Source organism: Petromyzon marinus, chromosome 80 (assembly GCF_048934315.1).
Source record: "Petromyzon marinus isolate PM22_M1 ecotype Great Lakes invasive population chromosome 80, UKy_Petmar_22M1.pri1.0, whole genome shotgun sequence".
NCBI classification, from domain to species: domain Eukaryota; kingdom Metazoa; phylum Chordata; class Hyperoartia; order Petromyzontiformes; family Petromyzontidae; genus Petromyzon; species Petromyzon marinus.
In genome coordinates, this window is record NC_133746.1 from 5738629 (window position 1) to 5753134 (window position 14506).

Here is a 14506-nt window from a genome sequence, read left to right on the forward strand (position 1 = left end):
AGTTAACACAACGCCATCTTCATTCGTCACGTGTGGCTTTTGTATAAATCACAAAAGTGGCACCACACAATGGCTGTTGAAATCTGCGGATTCGTGCAACTCCCACTGGCCGCAGTGGGCCGGTGAACTCCTCTGCGTAAACTGCCGAGCCGTCTTCCCTCGTAGCTGTGGGTGTTCTCTGGGTATCCCAATATATTTCTTTACTAGCAGAAAGTACCCGGCGTTGCCCGGGTCTTACAAAAGTTTCAAAACTACTCTTAAAAATCTAACAGCAGTGCGTACTAACTGTGGTGGTACCTGCTATGATTACAGCAGTGCCTATTGTGGTGTACCTGCTTTCGCTGTAGCAGTGCATACTGTAGTGGCACCTGCTATGATTACAGCAGTGCATACCGACTGTGGTGGTACCTGCTATGATAACAGCAGTGCATACTGACTGTGGTGGTACTGCTATTATTACAGCAGTGCATACCGACTGTGGTGGCACCTGCTATCACTACAGTAATACATGCTGACTCTATAGCAGTATTTATCGACTCTATAGCACAAAGTATTCAACTGAGAAAGTGGCGTGGTGAGGCCTAGTCCCGTGCAGAGCCTGCGGCCTCGCCTAGATTGTCCAGCAGCCAAGTTGGCACCTTGGCTGGCTGGGGATGGGCTGCTACCCCTGACCTCCCCCTCCCAGCCACGATCTCCCTGGCCGCTCTGCAGTAATATCTACGGCCTATAGTGGTAGCATCTAGCGAATGTATATAGTAGTAACCGCACGCATCGGGGTGGGGGTGACATCACACAGTGAAGATTAAAGCTCAGCGTATAGTGTATTTTTATAGCATTTTTCACGCTAAAAAAATGCCCCCCTCACTCCCAGCGAAGGCGTGCGACTTGGCATGGGCCGTCCCCCCCACCAAAGGAGCGTGAGTTGGTATGGTCGTACCCGCGTCATAAGTAAATAAATAAAGCGGTAGCACGCAAAAATCGCACTAAATCGCTAATTAAACTAATTTAAAGTTGACGGATGTGAAAAAGGTATAGCGCTTGCTCACGGCAGGGCTTACGGCGTGGTATCTGGATATTTTTATTTAACATAAATCCTTCGCAAGCGCGAACACACACAAAGCCACACACAAACCCACAGACAATTTTTGACTTATATTTACTCTATATTACAAAGCACTGCTTAAAGTAGACTTGTCTAAATATTCAATTGCAGCACTTCTGTAAAATATCCTTCAGAATCAGTTAAGCCTTTTCAGAAAATTATCATGTGTAGATGAATGAAGATAATGTAATTGGCGTGTATAATATATATTGGGAAATACTCCCGTTCGATATCCAAGCTCCATCAAGTAAGTTGAAATCGAGACATAGGGCAGTGGTTCGTGAACTGATGAGGCTCACACGACTGCCAAGCCATAAATTACTGGGCTAATGTTTAGCAGAGGACTAATTAAGCAGATTCGGTCATGAATGTAGAAATATAATTAAATTGATTTATTTATTTTATAACAGCTTATAACATCTAAGAATTATGTAAGGAACGATAATGATGATATAACGATATTGTATAGTGTACCTTACACTGCATGGGTGGGAAAGCGCTGCCCTCTACTGTGCCATCACTTTATGGAACTCAGCGGAAGCTCTGGGATATCTGCTTCCAAAGACGGTTCTCTAAGACGAAGCTTTGCATGGCTCTGTGTGAGTGCAGAATTTATTATTAATCTCACGTGAATATATATTATATTCATATATTTTAAGTGGGAATGGCGGAAACAGCAAGCAGCAGTCCGACTTACTAATCCAGTTCCACCCACCACCACTCCTGAATACACGTGTGTGCCCGTACTGCGGCAGAATCTGCCAATCCCAGATCGGTCTCTTCAGCCATCCTAGGACCCACAGATAATCCAAATTTCTATGGAAGACAATCATCCTTCATTGCAAGGGATGGATATAAATATAGATCTAAAAATCAATCAATGGGTTTTGTCGAAGAACAATCTTGGCTCGCCCCTTGGGTATATTGATGTGTATATATATGGAAACACCCACTCTCAGATATCATTTGCCACTGATGTTGGCCATGGTCTGGGATCGAACCGAGGTTGTGAGATGTATGCTGCAGAGTGCTAACCACTGAATAAACCCAATTGCACGTAATTTATAATGTTATATTTCAACACATTGGCGGGTTTTAACGACACATTTATACTCTTTGGTTCTTTCGGTAAAGTCACGTAGATAGATATAAATAAAATCACGAAGTTTTGGGTGCAACACAAGCTTCCGTCATCAGGTGGGACAGCCACAGCAAGAAACAATTGCTGAAGTGGGCAAAAGGGCTGCTGTAACAAGAGGCTATATAGGTAAGAGAGGAGAGAGGAGCCAGGGAGGCTAGAGGGATTAAAGGGCGAGCACGGCAAAATGCCGGGGGGGGGGGGAGGGAAGTGCTATATAGGTAAGAGAGGCAAGAGAGGGTGGAGCTGCTCCCCCCTCTCTTATCTATATAGCACTTCCACCCGCCCCCCCCCCTACCACCTGGCATTTTGCCGTGCTCGCCGTTTAATCCCTCTAGCCTCCCTAGATCCCTGCAGTCACGAAAACTTCAAATCTAGATACATGTATGTATTTAGGCGATCTAACCCAAAACCTCTATTACAGGGGTCGGGAACCTTTTTGACTAAGAGAGCCATGAAAGCAAAAAATTTATTTCAGTGAGAGCCATATAATATATTTTAAAAGTGAATTCAACTAAATGTCAGTATAATAAGCCTCTGAATTTATTCTTTTAAATAATGTTGTTATAACACTCACCATTAATGCGACTTCTGGTGCTGCATGGATTTGCTGATGTCTTTGTAGTCGGGTTGGTACTTGGTGAGGTTAAGCTTCATGCAAGCGTTGAGGCTTTCATCCATTAAACGTGATCGTAGGTTGGACTTGATGTTTTTAAGATGTGAGAATGACTGCTCACATGCATACGTAGATCCAAACATGGTCAATACAGCAATACTCACACGCTGCAGTGTGTGGTATGTGACAGGAAGCGCGTTCCAAGTTTTGAGAATCAGCTGGTCTTCGGGTTGGAGTTTTTTCATTTCTGTCCACATGTGCTTGCTCGCCAACTCCGCTTTCTGTCGTGTGATTCTTTCCAAATCTTCATTCAGTGAATTGAACTTATTCACCCACATGTCTGAGGCCTTCAGGTCAGCCACTTCTGCTTCAAAATCTCTGACGGAGACACCAGGGATGTAATTCAGGTCGGCTGTGTTCAGTGAACACTCGTTTGGATGGGTGATGAACTTAAAAAGACGAGTGTGCTCACGAAATTCTCCAAAGCGTGCTTTGAAGGACTGTAGGAGACTGGATGTGCAGCCAGCTAGCTGGTGGAGATCAAGGTTTTGAATGGGCTCACTTGCTGTGCATGCATCTTTAAATTGGCTCCGTTTTTCAAAATGTAGTAAACGACCTGTTTCAAGATCCGTGATGAAAAGATCCAGCTTGTTTTCAAAAGCAAATACAGCTTGTTGAAGGGATAACACTGTATTTCCAATGCCTTGCATTTTCACGTTGAGCTGGTTCAGATGTTCAGTCAGATCTACGAGATAGTAAAACTTGAGGAGCCACTCGGTGTCGGCTAGCTCAGGATGCCCGACGCCTTTCATTTCAAGGAAAGTCCGGATTTCGTTCAGCCAAGCCGCAAAACGGCTAAGCACCTTCCCTCTTGACAACCAACGCACATTGCTGTGCAAAAGCAGACCAGGATAGTTATTTACAACTTCATCCAGCAGTGTTTTAAACTGGCGATCATTTAAGGCTCGGGCAACAATAAAGTTGATCACACGAATGACCAGCGACATCACTTCGCCAAACTGCCTGTCACACATCTGAGCACAAAGTGCCTCCTGGTGTATAATGCAATGGAAACTTAGGATGGGTCTATTTTCATGTTCACGGAGAAGCGCCACAAATCCTTTGTTTTTCCCCACCATACACGGAGCACCATCAGTACACACTGAGAGAAGTTTATCCATAGGTAGACTTTTTTCTTGAGCAAACTCCATGAAAGACTTGAATAAATCCTCACCTCTTGTGGACCCTTTTAATGGCAGAACAGCAAGACTTTCTTCGCGCAGTGTGTCACCAACAGCATATCTTGCAATCACGCTGAACTGCGACAAATGGCTCACGTCTGTTGACTCATCCAAAGCCAGAGAAAAGAACGGCGCTGCATTTATGTCCTTCACTTGCGTTTCCTCCACTTTGTTTGCCATCACGATGGTACGATCATGAACAGTTCTTGCCGACAGAGGCATGTCTTGTATCCGTTTGATTATCTTGTCTTTGTTCGGAAGATCATCAAAAAGTTCATTGGCTACATCCAGCATGAACGTTTTAGCATACTCACCATCTGTGAATGGTTTTCCGTTCCTCACTATTGCTAAAGAACCAGCAAAGCTAGCCGAATTATAGTCACCTTGCCGGGTCCATACGCGGAGTTGCTGCTGGCTAGCTTGCACCCTGCTCAGAAGCTCTTGGCACGCTTTCTTTCTGCTGTCTCCCGCAGGGTATTTTGATGCAAAGGTAGCGTGGCGCGTGTCGAAGTGCCGCTTTACATTCGACCGTTTCAACGATGTAATTTTGTCATTGCAAATTAGACACACCGCAGAACCCGCTCTCTCCACAAAGGCGAATTCTTCGGTCCATTCGTCCTGAAATGTACGATACTCGTCGTCTTTTTTTCTTTTCGCCATCTTCTTCGTCGAAGGGTTAGCTTTGAGCTAATGACCGAGCAGACGCAGTCTCAGACTGATTCAAAAGGGGGCGTTTACCTGTTTTACCCAGCAACGGCAAACGTAGGCCAGTATCATCCAATTAAAATAATGGACAATTGCTCCTGCAGCCCTGAACAGGACATGCGCAGTGAAAAATCGATGGATGGATTAAAACAAGTGAGAATATTTTGTTTTATCTGCGAGCCATATGCAATCATCAAAAGAGCCACATCTGGCTCGCGAGCCATAGGTTCCCGACCCCTGCTCTATTATGTGTAATAAAACACTTCTACGACAATCTGGCTGGGTCTTCTTTTATTTATTTATTTTTCGCTACTGAACAGCTCCGCGTTCTCCCACGCTATCACCATCGCTCCGCTTTGCGCGGCGTGAGTTGTTATCATCCGCGCACGCTCACTCCCTCTTCCCGCTCCCGCGCACCGCTGGCAGACGACATGCGGAGAGACCGCCTCTGGGCCGCCACGTGGCTGATGGCGTGCCGGAGGCGCGATACGTGGTCCCGCTTCCAGACTTCCCACACTGACCCTGAGTCCCTTCCGGCTTCCCCTTATAACCCCCTTCCGCGTCACCAAGCCCCGCCTCTAGCCATACCCCCTTACAAACCTTCTAGATAGTACCCCACTAGTACCCTCAGGCTCTGCCCTTGAACCCTGGCCCAGATAATTCATTTCACCCGATTGGCTTAGAGGCTGAAGCGGGAAGCCTATCCCACCGATCAGCGACTGTCAGTGTATGCTCGCATGACATGTGTTGTGGACATTTGCCATGTCTGATTTCCAAAGTGAACACATCAACGTAATGGTTAATTTATATCATCTCCAACTAGCGCTATTGGCTACATACGGTGTGAAAGAAGTTCAACATACACGTACATAATACAACTCCAGAAATGTTAATATATTTGCCTATCTCTGGTTTTGCAGGTGCAGTGACAGCTTTCTTGACAACAGTCAATCATAGGGTGACGACCAGAGAGGAAAGCCGTACCCATAGCACATACAATTATTATATCTTGTCCTCCTGCATAGCTGGAATCATCGCCTTCATTATCTCCATCGTCGCTGTGGTTCTTATTGCCTGGCTGTGCTGGAGGAGAAGGAAGAGGAGTAACGGGGCTCCTATGAGCGTGACAGACATCTATGGTGACTCGAGGGGCACTTCCATTCCTAGCCTACAGGAGAGCCCGGGATGGGCCACACAGACTGGCCAGCTGCAGCTGGATGACGAGGTGGGTGAGCAGCATCTTTCTGCATTCCCTCTCTTCCACAGCACAGCTGAGCTGTGTAGTGCTGTGCCAGTGCTGTGCCGAGCCAGCCCGGCGTATTTCAGGAGGCGCCAGGTTGGGTTTTTTTTCCACTGCAAAACAGAGCCATGCTGTCGACCTCACCGTGGGCGCCACAGTGGCGAGATATTAACTACCTCGCCTGGTATAAAGGAGGTATTGGGTTCGAACCCGATACTGACACCTGCTGTATATTTGGATTATGCATGTACCCCTGTGGTCGCGTGGATTTTTTTCTGGGTCCTCCACGTGATAAGCCACTTGTTTGAGCTTTCATTTGTGGTCAGGTTGCTTCTGAAATAGAGCTATATAGCTCAGTGGGCCTTACCTGGTAAAACAATATTTTTTTAAGTGTTGTACGAAATTACGTCATTGTGTACTGCTTGGAACTCTAGGTCGCTTCTGCAGGACTGGGAGGTGCTCTGGTGGTCTGTAACAACTACTGGGGCTTCTCTATCCTCAGTGTGGTGGAACAAGAAAAGGCCTGGCTAGGATTATTAAACATCGTTGTGCATGCACATTGTGTATGTTGATTACACTATGAATAACCCAACCAAGAATATATATATATCAATTGTAATTTATATCAATGCATTAACCGTGGTCTGTCCACCTGCTATAGCAAAGGTGTAGTGTTTTCAACAGGAAGTCCTTCTCTGATTTATTAATCTGGCCAAAGAAAACGTTATATCTTCATATTGAAACCGGTCCAGAGTGAGGTTACAGTGAGAGAAAAAAGTATTTGATCCCCTGCTGATATGTACATTTGCCCACTGACAAAGAAATGATCAGTTTATAATTTTAATGGTAGGTTTATTTGAACAGTGAGAGACAGAATAACAACAAAATAATACGGAAAAACGCATGTCAAAAATGTTATAAATTGATTTGCATTTTAATGAGAGAAATAGGTCTTTGACCCCCTCCCAATCAGAAAGGTTTCTGGCTCCCAGTTGTCTTTTATACAGGTAACGAGCTGAGATTAGGAGCACACTCTTAAAGGGAATGCTCCTAATCTCAGCTTGTTACCTGTATAAAAGACGCCTGTCCACAGAAGCAATCAATCAATCAGATTCCAAACTCTCCACCATGGCCAAGACCAAAGAGCTCTCCAAGGATGTCAGGGACAAGATTGTAGACCTACACAAGGCTGGAATGGGCTACAAGACCATTGCCAAGCAGCTTGGTGAGAAGGTAACAACAGTTGGTGCGATTATTCGCAAATGGAAGAAACACAAAATAACTGTCAATCTCACTCGGCCTGGGGCTCCATGCAAGATCTCACCTCGTAGAGTTGCAATGATCATGAGAACGGTGAGTAATCAGCCCAGAACTACACGGAAGGATCTTGTCAATGATCTCAAGGCAGCTGGGACCATAGTCACCAAGAAAACAATTGGTAACACACTATGCCGTGAAGGACTGAAATCCTGCAGCGCCCGCAAGGTCCCCCTGCTCAAGAAAGCACATATACATGCCCGTCTGAAGTTTGCCAGTGGATATCTGAATGATTCAGAGGACAACTGGGTGAAACCGTTGTGGTCAGATAAGACCAAAATGGAGCTCTTTGGCATCAACTCAACTCGCCGTGTTTGGAGGAGGAGGAATGCTGCCTATGACCCCAAGAACACCATCCCCACCGTCAAACATGGAGGTGGAAACATTATTCTTTGGGGGTATTTTTCTGCTAAGGGGACAGGACAATTTCACCGCATCAAAGGGACGATGGACGGGGCCATGTACCGTCAAATCTTGGGTGACAACCTCCTTCCCTCAGCCAGGGCATTGAAAATGGGTCGTGGATGGGTATTCCAGCATGACCATGACCCAAAACACACGGCTAAAGCAACAAAGGAGTGGCTCAAGAAGAAGCACATTAAGGTCCTAGAGTTGCCTAACCAGTCTCCAGACCTTAATCCGATAGAAAATCTGTGGAGGAAGCTGAAGGTTCGAGTTGTCAAACGTCAGCCTCGAAACCTTAATGACTTGGAGAAGATCTGCAAAGAGGAGTGGGACAAAATCCCTCCTGAGATGTGTGCAAACCTGGTGGCCAACTACAAGAAACGTCTGACCTCTGTGATTGCCAAGAAGGGTTTTGCCACCAAGTACTAAGTCATGTTTTGCAGAGGGGTCAAATACTTATTTCCCTCATTAAAATGTAAATTAATTCATAACATCATCTTGGTTCTTTCGGTAAAGTCACGTAGAATGGATTAAATAATAAAAATAAAACATAATAAAATAAAATTCTCACGACGTTTCGGCAACAACACAAGAATACCTTCTTCAGGTGAAGGAACAGAACTGTCGGTACGACAGTGCTTCAATGAACACTGCTAAGCTTGGCAGCGTCTTCTAAGCTAGGTGGGAGGAGCAGAGCGCCTTGACAAAGGAGTTTACATATCAACAGAAGAATTTAGCATTGAAGTAGCTGTGTTAATGTGTTGGATGAGCAGGGTGTTAAAGTCAGAAATTTGCATGTAACTGGGAGATTAGCATGATGTTGGTGTGAGGGATTAGCATGTAACTGGTCACGGAAGTAGCTTTGTTAAAGTCAGAGTTTACATATCAACATAGGAATTTAGTATATTGACGCTAAAGAACTGCAACTACCCAACTATCATACAATAAGCCGAGGTGAAAGAACTAAGTATAAACTACATCAATATAATACATATACTCAATATATTCTTCAATAAGTTGAGCTATTAACATGAAGTAACTGGGTATACACTACACATTATAATAAATACCATACAGTAAACTGATAAAAAAAAACTAAAATATAAACTACATCAATGTTATCAATAAACTCAATATACTCTCCAATCAGCTGAGCTACTAGCAATAAATCATTATACATTACAATTCTACGTCGAAAAAAGTGGCAGTTTCTTTTTTCCTTTCAACGTTTGCAGCACGGAATGCGACGAGATTTGTTCAGATGGATGAGTCCATCTATGCTCGGAACGGAGGAGGGGGGAGAGAGAGAAACAGCCACGATGCGCTGCTCTGTCTGTATTGCGTTACAACTATGCTATAAACAAGACTACTATACATTACAATGTTGTACCTTCCAATCTAAACTACACTGTATAATATCGTCTACACAGCCCACTTTAACACCCTGCTAATCCAACACATTAACACAGCTACTTCAATGCTAAATTCTTCTGTTGATATGTAAACTCCTTTGTCAAAGCGCTCTGCTCCTCCCACCCAGCTTAAAAGACGCTGCCAAGCTTAGCAGTGTTCATTGAAGCGCTGTCGTCCCGACAGTTCTGTTCCTTCACCTGAAAAAGGCTACTTGTGTTGTGGCCGAAACGTCGTGAGAATTTTTTTATTATTTTTATTATTTGATTTCCATTCTACGTGACTTTACCGAAAGAACCAAAAAGATGAATCCCTGCAGTCACGAAAGCTTTAAATCCAATTTATAACATTTTTGACATGCGTTTTTCTGGATTTTTTGGTTGTTATTCTGTCTCTCACTGTTCAATAACTTACCATTAAAATTATAGACTGATCATTTCTTTGTCAGTGGGCAAACGAACAGAATCAGCAGGGCATCAAATACGTTTTCCCTCACTGCGTGTCAACCGATGTTTTTAACAAGATGAAGGCCAACAGGCCATGCAGGCTGATGGAATGTGTAAAATAATTTTTCTTAAATTTTATGTGGAGAGATACAAATTGGAAGGAAATGTTCATGGATGGATATTAATTTTGTCTGGAAAAATGCTGGTGAACAGAGTAGCACAGCGCAGACACAAGAATAAACAGCTAATTCGAGACCCGAACATTGCACACCTCACTTTGACATTCCTCCTTGAAGACAGAAGTTTAACCACCAACGGCATCATGAGAACATCAACAGCTGGATGTGCACATCGGCTTTATGAATGCAGCATTTAAAGACGAGCAATTGTGGATATGCAACTCTATGGACCTTGTCGGAAACCACTGTCGTCTGTGCTTATTCAATGCTGGAACAGAAAAACGACACTCTCTCCTGAAGCCCTGTTATGGCCAGCAGACCTCGACATTTAGTTCCTGACCATATTGCCATTCACAAGAAAAGAATACAATGATATTAATTTTATTATATTCTCTGAAATAATGCAGTTTATTAAACTAATCGACTTTATTTAGCAGGTAAAGCCCACAGCTATTAGCCGTTATTCAGAGGCAACCTAGTCACACGTGGTAATTTACATCTAATCATATGTTTATTCACTTGTATAGAAAAACAGGAGGATCAGGATTAAATTCCATAAGATCATGGGGAGAGCATTTAAACTCCAAATATAGGCATCAGGGTCGGGGTTGAACGCACGACTTCCTAGGCACGGGAAATGACATCTCACCACGGCGGCACATTTATATTTTGGCTCATCTATGTGTAGAGATTGTATTACTACCAACGATACTCACCTGTCGTGGTGGACACCACGTAGCACAGATAATGATTAGGAAGTAAAAACAAGCCCTCTGATTTGAATCTGACGGGTCTGAAAGGAAATTGGTTAGAGGTAGGGAATTGAAGGGATTTGAGGAGAAAACAAATGGAAAGAGCGGGAAACGGAGGATGATTGAAAGGGAGGACGGTTGAAATACATTATAAAAAGTGGAAGGTGATTGGCTGGAGGGAAAGCGGGGAAAGATACTTGAGGGATATTTAAAAGGGAAGCTAGGAAGTTCGGGACGCTTGGAGTGAAAGGACTCCTTGAAGATCGTGTTTCGTGCTGGAAGAAATTAAGACTTCTACTGTTGAAGATTGCTGTGTCGGGTGTCACTACATATTATGTTGAACTTCTTTCGCAATATACGTAGCCAACCATCACATATCAAAACTTAATTAACGAAACTCTGGCATTGCATATTTTATCTGTATGTGTGTGTGTGTATGCACAGATCATTTACACGGCCGTGCATGACATGGAAAGTGGAACTCAGGAGCTGGACAAACTGATGCTGAACAGCATCACACCTTATGCCACCACCCTGTACCTGGACGGTTGTTCACCTGCATGCAGCATCATCCTTACAGAGGGCTGATTATTGTTCGCATGACTCTGGTGGTCACTCTTCCTTTGGCGAGGCTCGGATTTCCATCTGTGGAGGAGATGGGACATGTCGTGGGCAACGGACTCTGTGTAAAAGCATTGTTTCACGTTCTGCATCATGAATACGCAATTGACAAACCTGGGAAGGTTTAATGAAGACTTGTAGGTTTCCCAGGACAGCTACCTTAAAAAGACAATGGTCCCCGGGGAAACCACGAGAGGTACAACCCTAAGGCGAGACAGGCCCCTTCCGTTGGAATGTGGAAATTCCATCAACTAGCTCACGACCGCTAAAAGGAAATGATTACTCTTTGGTTCTTTCGGTAAAATCACGTAGTTAGAAATAAAATAAAACAAATCACGTTTCGATTGCAACACAAGGAGTCGTCATCAGGCAAAGGAAATCTTACGTGAGTAGAGAGACTATTAAGCCAGGGTTCACACGACATCGCTCTCAAAATTGTGTAACTTAATAACTCGCAACTGCTTTGTCCACATATTAGCGAGTAGTTAAGCAACAAAAATGTAGTATTCTTAGTTTTTTCGGTAAAGTCACGTTGAAGAAAAACAACAAAATAACAAAATATATATAAAACAATAAAAATTCTCACGACGTTTCGACCATAACTCAAACGGTCATCATCAGGTGTGTCGGTTTGCATAAATTTATTTTGAAAACGGCATATTTATTTATTTATATATATATAAATAACGTTTGCGTCACGCGCAACGATTGGCTGTTTGCCAGGACTAGTCCATCTATTTTTTGAAAAGAGGAGGGGGGAGACGAAATTTGTTTTTATGTATGCTGTCTGAAAGCCACTGTAAGCGTGAACAATCAATCAAGAACTGAAATGATTTATCAAATCTTTCCAATGATTGCTAAGATAGAATCCATCTTCTCGGTTGAAATTGTCTCTGTGTTTGTATATGTGGATAGCCTCATGAACGAATCTCTCATGGAAGCCAGATGGCTTACAAAGAACCTCCGTCTTGGAAAAGTCAATGGCATGTGAGCCTACTGAATTAGAACAATGATCTGCTACGGCCGAGGTGTTGGTCCTACCGTGTTTAAGGTCTGCTTTATGTTCACGAATGCGGTCCGAGATATGGCGTTTGGTTTCTCCAATGTAACTACTACCACAGAGGCAACTTAGTTTGTAGACACCAGGGTATTGTATGTCCGGAATCACATCTTTTACAGACGGAACCAGATCACGGATTTTATGTAATGTGTTGAAACGGACCTGGATCTTGTGTTTATTCAAGATTTTGGAGATCTTTTTTGTGATCCCAGCAATGTAGGGTAAAGTGATGGTTTTGAAAGGCTCCTCAAGAGGGTTCTTCTTCATGGTTTGAGTGATAGCTTTGCGGATTGTATAGTCGGAGTAACCATTAGCCCTAAGAGCTTGGTGTACGTGCTTGAGTTCACTGCTTATGTGTTCCTGGTCGGATATGCATTGGGCTCTATGATACAGAGTCTTGATGAGAGAATTCTTCTGTGATGGATGGTGGTGGGAATCCGGTTTCAGATAAGCATCCGTATGGGTAGCTTTCCTGTAGACAGAGTGGCTCATTGAACCATCAGGTCTCTTTTTAATTAGGACATCCAAAAAAGGTATCTTGCCATCTATTTCGACTTCCATGGTAAATCTGATGGCTGGGTGTATGGAATTGATGTGGTCGAAGAATTGGTCTAGAGCAGGCCGGCCATGTGGCCAGATGACAAAAGTGTCATCCACGTACCTCTTCCATAAGGTTGGGCGCAGAGTGGCAGTCTGGATGGCGTCAGTCTCAAATTTCTCCATGAAAATGTTAGCTATAACTGGAGAAAGGGGGGAGCCCATTGGGGTGCCCTCAGTTTGTTTGTAGAAAGTTCCATTCCAAGTGAAGTATGTATTGGTTAAACAGTGTCTCACCAGGGGGGGTACCTCAGTGTTTAGTCCTTGATGAACCAAGTCTTCAATGATTGCAATGGTGTCAGGTACAGGAACCTTGGTGAATAAGGAAATTACATCAAAACTGACAAGCAGGTCGTCTGGGGACAGGGAAATACCCTTGATTGTTGATACCAGGTGAGTAGAATTTTGTACCGCAGAGGTGGTCTTTCCAGTGAAAGGACGCAGGATTTCTGACAAAAAACGAGCTAGTTTGTAGGTGGGGGAGCTGATAGTAGAGACTATGGGACGAAGAGGTGTATCAACTTTATGTATTTTTGGTAAGCCGTATAATCTTGGTGGCCTGGCAGCAGAAGGTTTCAACGAAAACTATTTAGATTGATCAATTAATGCGGTTGAATCAGAAATTATTTTGTTGGTTTGTGTGACGAGGCTGTTGGTGGGATCTCTTTTTATTTTTGTATAACTACCATCGTCGAGTAATTCTTTAATTTTGTTGTTGTATTCTAATAGATGGCAAGATACCTTTTTTGGATGTACTAATTAAAAAGAGACCTGATGGTTCAATGAGCCACTCTGTCTACAGGAAAGCTACCCCTACGGATGCTTATCTGAAACCGGATTCCCACCACCATCCATCACAGAAGAATTCTCTCATCAAGACTCTGTATCATAGAGCCCAATGCATATCCGACCAGGAACACATAAGCAGTGAACTCAAGCACGTACACCAAGCTCTTAGGGCTAATGGTTACTCCGACTATACAATCCGCAAAGCTATCACTCAAACCATGAAGAAGAACCCTCTTGAGGAGCCTTTCAAAACCATCACTTTACCCTACATTGCTGGGATCACAAAAAAGATCTCCAAAATCTTGAAAAAACACAAGATCCAGGTCCGTTTCAACACATTACATAAAATCCGTGATCTGGTTCCGTCTGTAAAAGATGTGATTCCGGACATACAATACCCTGGTGTCTACAAACTAAGTTGCCTCTGTGGTAGTAGTTACATTGGAGAAACCAAACGCCATATCTCGGACCGCATTCGTGAACATAAAGCAGACCTTAAACACGGTAGGACCAACACCTCGGCCGTAGCAGATCATTGTTCTAATTCAGTAGGCTCACATGCCATTGACTTTTCCAAGACGGAGGTTCTTTGTAAGCCATCTGGCTTCCATGAGAGATTCGTTCATGAGGCTATCCACATATACAAACACAGAGACAATTTCAACCGAGAAGATGGATTCTATCTTAGCAATCATTGGAAAGATTTGATAAATCATTTCAGTTCTTGATTGATTGTTCACGCTTACAGTGGCTTTCAGACAGCATACATAAAAACAAATTTCGTCTCCCCCCTCCTCTTTTCAAAAAATAGATGGGCTAGTCCTGGCAAACAGCCAATCGTTGCGCGTGACGCAAACGTTATTTATATATATATATAAATAAATAAAT

At 43.6% G+C, this 14506-nt stretch overlaps 1 long non-coding RNA gene across 1 annotated transcript; it reads left to right on the plus strand.

Moving 5' to 3' along the window:
• The first annotated feature begins 2699 nt into the window (after positions 1 to 2699).
• Positions 2700 to 12755, plus strand: LOC142907634 (uncharacterized). Its single transcript, XR_012931146.1, has 2 exons — positions 2700 to 6027; positions 10996 to 12755. It is a non-coding gene; the product is annotated as an uncharacterized LOC142907634 (long non-coding RNA).
• The last annotated feature ends 1751 nt before the right edge of the window (positions 12756 to 14506 follow it).